This window comes from Sceloporus undulatus, chromosome 2 (assembly GCF_019175285.1).
Source record: "Sceloporus undulatus isolate JIND9_A2432 ecotype Alabama chromosome 2, SceUnd_v1.1, whole genome shotgun sequence".
NCBI classification, from domain to species: domain Eukaryota; kingdom Metazoa; phylum Chordata; class Lepidosauria; order Squamata; family Phrynosomatidae; genus Sceloporus; species Sceloporus undulatus.
In genome coordinates this window covers 160933543-160947225 of record NC_056523.1, presented here as the reverse complement: position 1 = coordinate 160947225, position 13683 = coordinate 160933543, and positions in this window count along the sequence as shown.

Here is a 13683-nt window from a genome sequence, read left to right as displayed (position 1 = left end):
TATATGTGGTGACCGTTCCTGTTCCAGTGTTCTCGTTAAAAATACCTTATATAATCTAGATATCTTCCCTTTATTTTCCCCCTATTATCTTACTAGTTCATTTTCTCTTTCTCAAATCCATCTCTTTTTTGCATCTTTTTTTAATCTTTGTGAAAATTGTAAGTATCAAACCATGTTTATTTTTCCCTCACCTTCAGTTCGGTGTCCTGTCTTTAATTTTATGTTAGCATTTCAATCTTTCACTAATAAATCCATCCCTATATGTAGTCCACTGTCTCTTTCTTTCTCCTCCTCCCATCTTCGAATGCTTCCTCTACTGAGACCTTCTTCTGGCACTCCTCTATAGAATTTTCTTTTATGAGCGCCAAGTCTTTAGCAAGCTTTCCAGCACCATATGCTTATTTACTCTTTGTCTTTATTTCTTGTGGTACCATAAATGGGCATGCAACCGTTATTCATATATTGCTTCCAAATTTAGTAGTTTTTTATCTTGTAAACATTAGCCATTCTGGATCCACACAACTACAGGCTTTGTATATGTTCTTAGATCAGGTAAGGCACAGCCTCCTAAATCTCTCTCTTTTTTCAGATTTTTGATTGTATCCTAGCTTTCCCCCCTTTCCAGATAAAATTAGTAAATCCTTTCCCCATTTTTGAACATTTTTTCGCTTACTCAATTGGCAAGTTTAAAATACATAAATTTTGAAAGAACGTTCATTTTAATTGCAGCAATTCTGCCCATATGATAAATTATATTTGTTCCATTTTTTAGGCTCTCTATTTGTTGCCAATTAATTTTATAATTGTTTGAATAAGTTACATTGCGTTTCAGTTACCAATCCCAATATGTTGCTTTTTCCTCTATTTTATTCCTGACCTGGTTATTAACTCTTCCTTCTCTTTTGCCTTTAGATTTTTTGGTAGAATAGAGGTTTTGCTTTTATTAATTTTTATTCCAGGAGTGGTTTCCAAATTCATTTATTCTTTCAGCAGTTGATTTATGCTTCATTAGGATCTCTAGTATAATACCAAAATCGTCGGCGAAGCTTTTAATTTGTACTCTTCCTCCTTTATGTTGTACCTCTGATTTCTCTGTTATTTCTTATTGCATTATTTAGTACTTCTAAAACATAATAAACGTAGTGGGGATAAGGGGCACCCCTGTCTCCTGCCCTTTTCCACCCATATATCTGCAGTTCTTTCACCGTTAATTATTATTCGTGATTTTTGTTGCTTAATATTTGTTCAATGTTACTTAGAAAAAATATCCCATTCCATTGTCTTTAGTATTCGAACATAATTGCCATTTCACATTGTTGAAGCGCCTTTTCGCGTCGAGGAAGATAAGTGCCAGTTTTGTCTTTATAGAGTTATAGGATTCCAGAATATTTATGATACTTCTATATTATTTCTAATTTGTCCTTGGGCAAAAGCCATCTTCTTTGGTGTATGTTTCTATTAAGATCTTTTTAATCTATTGCCAATATCCATGTATAGAGTCTTAATCAATGTTTAAAAGTGCAATGGGTCTGTAATTTTACTCTTTTTTGTCCTTCCCCTTTTTGGTATTACAACCACGTCTGCATTGTTCCATGAAAAGGCTTACCATTCTTTAGCTATGTTGTTGAATGTATTAAATAATATTTAACACAACTCATGTTTGAACACTTTATAGAACTGTGCTGAATACCCATCCGGTCACTCCGTCGGTGCTTTTCCATTTTTTGTGTGCATTAATTGCTATAGGGACTTCTCTATAGAAAGGGTTTGTTTAGCTCATCTTGTTGATCTTTTGTCATCTTGGTTATTTCCTTATTTTCTAAATATTTTTCAATTTTTTCCTGATAGCAATCTCTTCTACACCCATGTCCTCCTTAATATCTTCCAAAATATCATGAAATGCTTTCTTAATTTCATTTTGCTTAGTTACTAGCTTTCCCTTTGTAGTTAACTTCTACAATCCAATTTTTCCTTTCTCTTTTAAGCTTTTGGGCGGCCATCTCCTGTTTTGTTTGAGTGCTCGAAATATTTTGTTTAACCATTTTAATTTTTTTGCTAATTCATCCGGGTTTTGTTCCTGTATCTTATGTTAAGTAAATAATATTCTTTTTTAATTTGCTATCCATTGGGTTTCTGTTTAATCTATTTTCTAGATTTTTCAGATTTAGGAAGTTCTCTTTGTATGATTAATTTTTCTCTTATTCTTTTCCGCGCCTTTTTTATCAGAATACCTCTTAGCACTGTTTTACATGTTCCCAGATGGTTTTATTCTGCATCCCTGGTGTAATGTTTTTCTTTAAAATATTTTATTCTTTTTCACGAAGTCAACGTTTTTTCATCCATTCAAGTCTCATTCATTTTCCTTTCCATTCTTCTGTACATTTCCTGTGTCCATCTGTATTTCTATTGCATTATGGTCAGAATATTCTTGAGCTATCTCCATTTTTCTAATCATGGTAATAGTTTATTTGTAATTAAAAACATGTCTAATCAGAGGCGGATTGTGTAATCTGAAAAAAATGTGATCCTTTCCTTTTTTTATTCAAATGGGTCCACACATCGGTAATCATGTTCTTTAACCATTCGAAAAAGCGACTTGGGAGTTTCCCTGGTAATCTTTGATCTTTTTCTGGATTCCTATCTCTCTTTGGTTTAATTACCCCATTATAATCTCCACCATTATGACTCTATCCCCATTTGTTTTTCTAATACACTATTTATTTTTCAAAAAAGACATCTTTTTTTCAAGTGGAGCAATATACATACTACATCAAGTTCTTGGTTTTGCATTTCAATCGTATTATAACAAACCTTCCTTCTCATCTTTACATAATTCTTGAGCTCATATTTAGTTATTCACATAAACACCGCCACCCTCGCCTCCTTTATTTTTATCTAATGAATAAATAATTGTCCGAGTCTAGGATTTCTTAGAAGTGTGCTTCATTGTTTCGGATTTCGTTCTTGTATACACACACACAACAGCCCTATGCTTGTTTTTACCCAGAGAGTTCAATGGATTGAGGCCCGTACAGAGGGGCAGGAAGACCGTCCGTGGCCAAAATTAGGGCTCAGGACTGCACAGTAACCGCACGCTCCTGAGCCCTAGTGTGAGCGCGCTATCATGGCGGCCACCAGTCCACACAGGGCCACCATGATGACACAGCATCTGCACGTTGGGCGTTGTGCTTGCATCATGATGCGCCACAGTGCTAATGACACACTGGTAGGCGCCCACACTGCCAAAACAACCCAATTTTAGCGGGTTCTTTTGGTGCAGAGGGACCTTGCGGTTTGGTTGCTGTGGGCTCCCTCAGGAGCAAAAACGGGCAGCTCAAGCCCCCCTTTTGAGGCAGTCTGTCGAGCCCCTTACTCTTGTATAATGGACAATTTTGGAGCAAAAAAATCTATAGAGAAATGTGTTGATTTGTTTCTCTAAAATGCACCTTTTCTTTCAGAGACCTAAATGGCCCTGGGCCAGCCCCACCATGAAGCAGAGTGAGGCAGTGCTCTCAGGTAGTAAGTTTTAACTGTCAAGGAATGGCAACAAACTTCGGACTGCTAGGTTGCGGTTTTGCCTCAGGTGTCAAAAGAACCTGAGTAACCTTGAGTACAATATATATTGATTTGGTGGGACAGAGACAAAAATATCTTGGGCCATCCCAAGAGCAAATGTTAAACATGTTGCTCACCCCTCAGTATCTATAATCCTTTAAAACTGTGCAGCCTGACATCGTAATCTTGTACGTACTTTCTCAAAAGTAAGTTCCTGTCTCCTCCATGAAGTATATTTCCTAATAAGAGTGCTTAAGAGTGCAGTCTTCAGAGATTTCGTTCATCAGAGCTAACACAGTAATTACTGTTTATTGCTATTAGAATTGACTTAAAATCACAGGCAGGCAAGATGCTGAATTTGAATCACTTCAGATTTGAATTTTTCTCTAACCATAGAAATATTGTTCTACAGTTTTCTTTTCCTCGTGGACCTGCTTTGCTTACGCCTGATGCTGCTGCTCCTGTTGCTGCTGCCAATGAAACCTGAAGCTCTTCAGCACACAGCTGCTCTGCAAATATAATTTTCCTATCAACTTTGACAAAGAAAAATTGCTAAATGGTTCCCACTTCTGCCATCATTGCTCTTGACAATGTTTTAACAAGCTAAGTGTTTTCATATGTTTGCTTTATGTAAGAGACACAAATTGGCAACAACCAAGGATGGCGGGGGCAGTTAATGCCAAAGCTGGCATTGTTGATTCCAAGGTCGTAAAATAAAATAATAAAAAACACTCAAACTTGTAGTTTTTCTTTCCAGAAGAGGATTCTGATCTGTTCTGAACTGATCATGTGTCTTTTTTATTTCTGATTAAGAAAGGAACTGCAAGGCACTGAAGGGCCAAAACCAAAGAGTTGTGAAGTCAGGAGGAATAGTCTCTCTGGCCACGAAAAGACTGAAAAAGGATTGCAGGCAGTTTTATATGGGACACATGCGACTTCCCAGAATCCTCCTGGCCAACAAGATCTGATTACAGCAAAGGACCAATCTGCTGCCAATGTTTTAGAGATGTAAAGAATATCCACTTTTCCCCCTCATTCTCAATAAAAATGGAATGTCTCCATTGTCAAGATTCCCTGCTGAGAAAATTTAGATTCAGCAGATCCCCCACGAATCAGGAGGGGCGATTGTACTGGTATTACCTAACCCTGCATTTACTATTGCATAGAGCCTAACAGTTTTGCATGCTGCTGCTCCTTGCAATTTTTCTTGCTCCCATGTCACTGTAATACAATAACATTTGCCAATAAACATTTGGCAAGATGTGCATCTTACATGTAGCTTCCTTCTATTTTATATTCCCCAAAGTGAAAGCATAATCCCACACTGGACATAGGCAAAATGTGGAGCTCCCATTTTCCCGTTTATAGCATCTACTTCATTTTAATGTATGTTTTAAATAGTTAATTGTTTAACTGATGTTTTACGGAAGGGTGGAACTATTGGGATATGAGGTTTTGTATGTATTCTTTTAACTGTAAGCTGCCTAAATTGTTATGGACAAAGAGGTGGGATATAAATAAAAGTTTTATTATTTATTTACTTATTGACAAAAAATGAAAAGATGCACTCTAACAATGGTACAGCAGCAACTGGGCAGAGGCAACTTCATGCAATAGGAAGTGCCAAAGTTTTCCTGACAAAATTGCAGTTTAAAACCCACATGTGATAAAGTCCTATATCTGAAATACAGACTAATACTTTGTGCATGTGATGAAGTGGATTATACAGTAATTTGTGGAAAGTCATCCTATAATAAAACACTTAATTTTCAAGGTGCCGCTGCACTCTTTGGTCCAAAACACACTGCAGAAATAATCCAGTTTGCAATCGCTCTAACTGAACTAGCTCAATGGTAAGGAATTCTGGAAATTGTAGTTTTATGAGACATTTAGTATTCTCTGTCAGAGAGCCCTGGTGCTACAATAAACTACAATTTCCAAGATTTACTAGCACTGAACCATAGCAGTTAAAGCGGTCTCAAACGATTATTGCTGCAGTGTGTTTTGGACCTTTGTTGTTCAGACAGACATCACAGAGAAAAGGAAGACTTGAAACAAGGCTGCTGTTTGGGAGAACAGGCCCATTTTATTCCTAACATGTAGCTCTACTCTTAAATCTATGCAGATCTCTTAAGACTGTCAATGCCCAGCCAATTTTCTGCCTTTATTATTTCTTACTCCATCTTAATGTGGAAAGTAGAATATAGCCTACAATTATATCAAAGTATGCATCATCACAGTTAGGTAGGATCAAAGTGTAACTAAGCTGATTCAGTTAACATCAGTTGTTCAGATGATTTGTGTCACATGGTCACTATTCGCATCATTTAAAACCAATAAAATGTAGTTTGGATGAGGCAGTTGGACTGGAGGAATGGTGACAAAGCTCAACTTGTTACACAGTTTGCCATTAAAACAAACTCATGAAAAACTGATTTTATACCATCAGTACTTCAAATAAATAAGCTTGTTATCATGTCTGGTACTGTGAGACATTCAGTTTCTCACAAAGAGTCACACTAATGTGGAAACTAAATAAGGATATTAATAAATTGTATTTTCCCCATCATTGTTTTTTCTAGGATATGAAACAAAATGTGAGCGCATCATAAAACAAATAAAAAACTAAGTGCTTTCTTTAAATGTGCATATTAAAATACACAACAAAATCTGAAATTCTCTCAATATCTCCTCCCCAATTCCTAGTTTGAGATGAAATCTCAAAATACAAAAAGGCTGCAAAGCTGTAAAGAATCACCTAAGAATAAACTCTACAGGATGCAAGGAAATGTTCAAACTAAATATATACTGGATTCCATTGCTATCTGGTGTTGAAAGACATACAGATCAGAACTACAAGTTCAGCTAATCATTCATTTTCAACAAAAGCAATGAGACTAATATTTGTCCAAAGTGTTTGGTCATTCACATGACTCTTCTTTTTCCTCTCTAATTAAAGCAAATGCTCTTGTTACGGTTTCCATCAATAGAATAATAGAGTGAAGAGAGCAACTTAACATCACTTTAATGTTGTTGCTGTTTTAATATTCTCCTGTTTTGTTAAAAATTCAGAGGGAAATCCCTCTCTTGATAATATTGTCTGCAGTGGACTCTGCAGACTCCAATGGAAGGCGTCCATCTCTGGCAGCAGATTCTGAGGGGCAGCAACACCTCCTAGCAGTTCTCCTTGAACTCCTCTAGCATTTCTGTTGGAAGGCAGGCATAAATGCCATACAATATGTTCTGAGGGGTGATGGGGGGGATAATAGCTCAGTTTGAAATATCTTAGCATTGTCCAAAATGCACAAACAGTGATACCTTTATTGGACCAACCAAAGGTGGAAAATGAAAAAAAAAAAGAAACCAAAAAACCAAAGCCTGATTCCCACTACCATTTAAACCAAATCGCAAATCAGTTTGAACTGGTTCAAATGTCCCTTGAACCAAATCACTGAAACGATCTGGAAAGGGGGGCCATGCACTAGACCCATTTAAGCTGCGTCTTTTTGATGCTGATTTTTTCTGTTTCTTTTTGGATAAATAGATTCTATGCAAGAGTGAACCAGATGCAGATCGGAATCGATTTACATTTACCTTTCGACTGGCTGGAGTGGGTCCATTTTGAATTGACTCATTCGTGAATGTGAACGACAAGTGGGTTATTTTACAGGGAAAAAATTTGATTGGGGCAAATGTAGTGTGAACCACATTCCACTGTCGAATCGACCCAACAATTCAGATCGCAAACTGATTTATTTGTAAGTAGGAATGAGGCCCAAGAAACAAACAAACAAAAAACCCCACCATGTTGCATGCAAGCTTTGAAGCTCCACTGGCTGCTTCATCACACAAAGATGTTAAAAATCATATTCAAGGAAAAAAAAGCTTGCAACATGTTTTTGGGGTTTTTTGCATTTTAGTTGTCCCCATGAAGGTATTACTGTTTTGTGGATTTTGAATGTTATTGTACTTTGCTACATGGCCAACACAGTTAGCCCTGTATATGCTGTTTTAGCATTATCAAGTTTGAAGTAAGATGTACGTGCCAGTTCTGACAGTCTCTAGACTCACAGTGGGGAGAGAACACTATCTTATCCTTTGCCTGAAGAAAATATTGGGCAGTCCTAATTGGAGCACATCTGGAGGGAGTTGTTTCATTTACATTTGCAATAAGGGAATGAAGGGCAGCTGTGATCATTTGCTTGGTTGATGAGTTGCTGTTGTGTCTTCAATTCCATTCTAATTTATGCCAACCCTATCCTAGGATTTTTTGACAAAATTTGTTTAAGGGAGACATAGCACAGACTAAGTCTCCCCTATCAAAAATGCTTGGGACCAGAGGTGCTTTAGATTTTGGATTTTTTAAACTTTATTTTTGCATATACATATATAATGAGTTTTCTTGGAGATGGCACCCAAGTCTAAACACAAAATTCATTATGTTTCATATACACCTTACAAACATAGCCTGAAGGTAATTTTATACAATATTTCTAAATAATTTTGTGCATGAAACAATGTTTGTGTACACTGAACCATCAGAAAGGAAAGATGTTACTAACTCAGCCATCCAGGACAATGGTTTTGGAACATTTTGGATTGTGGAATTCCAGGTAAGGGAGACTCAACATTGGCTTCCTCTGAGGCTGACAGAGTGTTACTTACTCTATTCAAACCCTGGCTTCCCAGAGTCCTAGTGCAACACTCAAAGCACTATACAGTTGGCCCTTCTTATACATGGATTTTTTATACATGGATTCAAGCATACACGGTTTGAAAATGTTAAAAAAAAGGTATAAATTTCAAATATCAAACCTTGATTTTCCATTTTTTATAAGGGACACCATTTTGTTTTGTCATTATATTGAATGGAAGTTGAGCATACACAGATTTTGTTATACACAGGGGATCTTGGAACCAAACCCCAGCATATAACAAGGGTCCACTGTATTATGCTGCTGATGATACTTGCATTAAAAGTGGGGGGGGGGGTCCAAAGAAATACATATGTAACACCATAGGCAGGTTGAGCCTCACATTTCTTCAGAGAATTCCAAATTTCTTTCCTAGCAGATATCCCAAAAAGTAGGGAATGGTGGAGAGGTATAAACTGTTGTCTGTCTCGTTTTGGAATCCCATAGAAAAGCCCAACTGTAATAGACTCAGCAGAAAAGGCACCTTGTTGGCAAGAAGGAAAAAGGAGAGGAGGAAGAAAGCTTGGGAAAGGGTGTTTTACTGCACCACTTTCAGATTTCCTTCCTATGCTGTTTTGGGATTATGGGAAAATATAATCTAAAAAAGTACATCTTCCAAGCTCTATAGGAGAGCAAAAGCTGGCCAACTTCTATTCTCTTCCATTGTGTTATCTCAGGTGCTGCTTGCCCTCTCAACTGTTAAAGAAGGCTGGTAGTCATACCAGAAATAGCAGAACAAGAAAAAAGTAACTAGCCAGCAGCATCTTGATGTGGAAGGATGACTTATCAGTCATGGTGCATTGCCTGAGCAATGTTCCATGTTCCAATTTCCCCTGGTATTTCCACTGTAAAAAAGAAAAAGAAAGAAAAGAACAAGGAAAAAGAGGAGGATGCTTCTAGATAACACTTTTGTCCACATCCTGGAAAATTCCTTTTTAGATTACAGTACAACTTCCAGAATCCCCCAGCCAGCACAGTCAGCAGCTAGTCCAACCAAGGAACTTTTCTAAGCTCTATTTTTATCATGTAGTTATCTGTCCTCATTCAATAGCACTTTACAGGAGCCCCAGATGATGTTGTCCTCAATGTTTTCGTATCTTTCTCCAAATAACTAAGGTGGAAAAAACTGAATAGCAGCAGTGTATTTTTTTACTGTTAGCAAGCACTAAAAACTGTCCATCAGGAAGAATTTCAGATGAAAAGAAGGACCTTCACTTAAGCCTCTGATCACCAAAAACAACTAGCAATCGGAATAGACAATCCTGGTCTAGATAGACAAATAGAGGGCATCAATACTACACCATTATAAAAGCTTTATACCCTAACTGTTGCAGTTCCTTCTCATGAAATCTTGGGATTTGTAGTTTTGTGATATATCTTGAATCTTCTTCTGGTGTGCCATAGTGACCTCACCTAAGCAGCAGCACGAGAGATCTCTAGCAAAGAAAATTTCAAGTATTCCATTTGCCAAACTACAAACTAAGATGGAGCATTATTTATTTATTGTTTATTTAATATTCTTTCTTTCTTCCAAAATTAAAGACCCTAGACAATTTACAACACAGAAATAAAATGGAAGCAAAATCAATCATAACACAGCTGAGTCCAGGAATATACCCAACCTGCAAAACTTTGATTTCGAGGCAAATAACTCCATTCAGAATAAGCTAAATCCCTATTCCCTAACACATTTGACTGACCAGGAGCATCTCTGCCTTGTATGGAATAAGCTTCAATTTATTTACTTTCATTCAGTCCAATTCTCATACTAGACACTGATTTACCACTGAAACAGCTTCTTTAGAATATGAAAAAGCAAGTGAAAGGGATATGGTATCAGCATGCTGATGACACCAAAGCCCAAAACTCCAGACGATCACTTTCAGCGATTTCATATTACATTGCGTCCATTTTTTACGCCAGGGATCCGTTCCAGACCACCGTGTAAAAAAAAACAAACCCGCGTATGCTCAAGCCCCATTGAAAGTAATGGGATTTGTGCATGGCACGGCATCCCATTACTTTCAATGGGACGTGCCACCCCACGCGCTCCTGTGCGCTCCAGAGCAGCTTTCAACTTATGCTGAAAGCCGTGTATCACACGGGCGCATTGTATATTAAATAGCTTGAGGAACAAAACTGTACCACATAGGCCAATAGCTGAGGTGTAGAACAAGAATTCCTTGGCACCACCTTTGGTCTGAGTTCAACCTTCCATGAAAGGACCAAATCTCCTATAACACAGTCTTTCCAAGTGCCAGTGAAGAGGCCCAGAAGGAGTCCATGGTGAATGATATTAAAAGCTGTTGAGAGGTCCAGCAGAACCAAGAGGAACACTTTCCTCATCCCCAGCTCCCAGTGTAGAACATCTACCAAGCCAAGCAAAAAGGTAATGGTAAAGGTAGTCCCTTGACGTGAATGTCTAGTTGTAACTAGCTGTAGGTGGCACTACTCATTTCCGTTTCTAAGCCGAAGAGCCAGTGTTGTCCGAGGACTGCTCTGGTGATAATGTGGCCAGCGTGACAGCACCGAATACTGTTACCTTCCCAACAAAATGGTACCTGTTTAACTACTTGCATTTGCATGCTTTCGAACTGCTAGGTTGGCAGAAGCTGGGACTAGTGATAGGAGCTCACCCCATCATGCAGCACTCAGGCTTCGAACTGCCAACCTTCCTATCTTCCAATCATCAGAACTGACATCTTAACCACTAAGCCACCTCATCCCTAGGCAAGCAAAGCCATACCTTAATCAGACCTGAAGCTGGAATGAAATGGATCTAGATCATCTGTCTATTCCAGGAACCCTTGGAGCTGGGAAGACAGCACATGCTTCAGTACTTTGCCCTAGAATGGGATATTAGATACTGGTTGGTAATTATCTAATTTGTCGGGGTTCAGGGAGGGCTGTATAAGCAAAGGCCTTACCATCACCTCTTTTAGGCAGGCAAAAATCCTAGGCCCGTTACAGATAGGCATAAAAGTACATGCTCAGCACGTACTAGGGTTAGAAAGGGGCATCCCTTCCGGACGCCCCCAACCCTAGTACGTGCTCAGCACGTACAAAATGGCGGCTCCCGTTCCACTCTAAACGGGGCGGCACAGTTGTGACGTAGTGGGGCCACGTGAGGGCGCCTAGAGCGCCCTTTGTGTGCCCCCGGAAGGAGCTCCATTTCGGAGCTTCTTCCAGCTTTGCATCTCTGGGCACAGCCTTTACATGGCTGCGCCCAGCGATGCAGAGGAGAAAGGGGCCGAGCAGCCCCTTTCTCCTCCTCCCCGCCGCCACCAGGTGTCCTTGGGGCTTGAAGCCCCAAGGACACTCCTTTCCAGGCCGCGGGGAAGCGGCCTTTTGCCGCTTCCCCGCGGCCTGGAAAGCGGCGGATTGGGGCCTCGGAGGCTGCCGTTCTGGAAGGTGAGGCCCCGATACAGCGGGGAAAGGGGCGGGTGCAGGCCGCCCCAAACAGGCGGTCTGTAACCCGCCTTACCTTGCTATAAAAAGGCATTTGCAATTCTCCTTAAAACTCAAACAGCCCCCTCTGGAAGCTTTTATAAGCCCAAATGGGCTCAGAATCAACAGATCACCGTGTTCAAGGATTAAGTCCTGGACTGTTCCTGTTTTATTATATACCAATAACTCCCATGGCAGTTAAAGTACTATCAGACTGGTAGTGTAGATGCGCTCACAGCTGATCAAATGTGAGGCCACATCCCATGTGCCTAATTCCTTCCTTTTACACTGTCATAATGGTAAAAAACCAGCTGTATCCATTAATTCCTTTGAGACTGAAAAAAAGAAATTTGTAGTATAAGCTTTCTTAGGCAGGGTACAGACCGCCCAAAAAGGGCAGTCTGGTGCCGCCTCCATTTCTGCCAGCGGAAAGCCTCAGCTGCCAAACGGTGAGGCTTCCCGGCGGCAGAAAAAGAACCCTCAAAAAGCGGGTTCTTTTTGTATCGCGCTTGCGACATCCGAGTGCACAAATGGCGCACTCGTGACGTCGTGCGGACGCTATGCGTCCATCGTGTCAAAATGACGGTGCCTGTGTAGACAGGGGGGTGCCATTTTGACATACTGAATACGTATTAGGGTTAGGGAGCGTCTGAAAAGGATGCTGCCAGGCAACCCTAGCACGTACTCAGTACGTGCTTTTTGGCCCATCTGGACAGGGCCAACGACTGGGTCTATAAACCAAGATCACTGAGTAGTTAACTTACTCCCATATCTCAGGCACTCAAGCAGGAAAGACCATCACAAGGACAAGAGCAGTGGTTCTCAAACTGTGGGGTTGGACTCCCATGGGGGTTGGTGAGAGTTGCTCAAGGGGGGGCATGAGACTTGGAGGCCATGATCCCTCCTTATCCTCATCTTCCTAAACTTTTGTATGTGCAAAATTTACACATGCATTGAGCTAATTATTGAATTTACTTAAATAAAACTGTTTTAATTTGAACACTGTTATTTTGCGCCTAGCCTGAAGAAGAAGAAGAACCCTTCCTCCAAGCTATCTGTCATCATCCGACCTGTGAGGGAGTGCAAAGGCAGGGCCAGCTCCATCAGGCCTGGCCTCGAGTAAGAAGCAGAGCCCTCCCTCCAGTCCATCTGCCTTGGTCCAGGGAGAGAAGAAAAGGTGGACCTGATCCCCTTCCTCACCACAATTCCCTTCTCCTTTTGTGTCGTGTCTTTTTAGAATGTAAGCCTGAAGGCAGGAAACCGTCTAATTAAAAAGACTGTATGTACAATGCTGTGTAAATTTACAGCGCTATATAAAGCTTAATAATAATAATAATAATAATAATAATAATAATAATAATTCCTTATAAAATGTTAAAATATCAATATACAAGAATGTGCAAATGAAAATATGCATACTAAATAAACAAATTATTTTTACGTAAAGGGGCATCCCACGGATAAAAAGTTTTTTTCCACCAGACTAGAGCAAGGAGACTTGCTATATGACAAGCAGAAACTGCCAGGCAGGGCAAGTCCAAGATATTTTGCTGCCTGAATCAAGGGACAATCAATTCACATTCACATTTCCACATACAAAAGCCAAACAATGTAGCAGCTAAATCTTTCTTGAACACAAACACTGGTCACAGGACAGTATTCCCTACTGTACCTTGGGGCAAATATGGTGGGGTTGGAGGCTAAAGCCTACACCAGGTGCACAAATACTGACACATTAGAGGGGGAAATGGAAGTTTATGGGTACCTACTTTCAGTTCTAATTTAGAATGAAGGGGTGGTGCACCATTCCCCTTGCAAAATCTGTTGCTCTGGAAATCTCTATGAGTTGGCGAGGAGACCATTTTTCTGGGCATGTGTGTGGCAAACCTGTAGGACCAATGCCCTTTAAAGCCAGTCTCAGGAAATGAATGAGGCCAAAGCAAGGCATTGTGTTTACTTCTGGAGGTATACTTAGGTACTGTATATG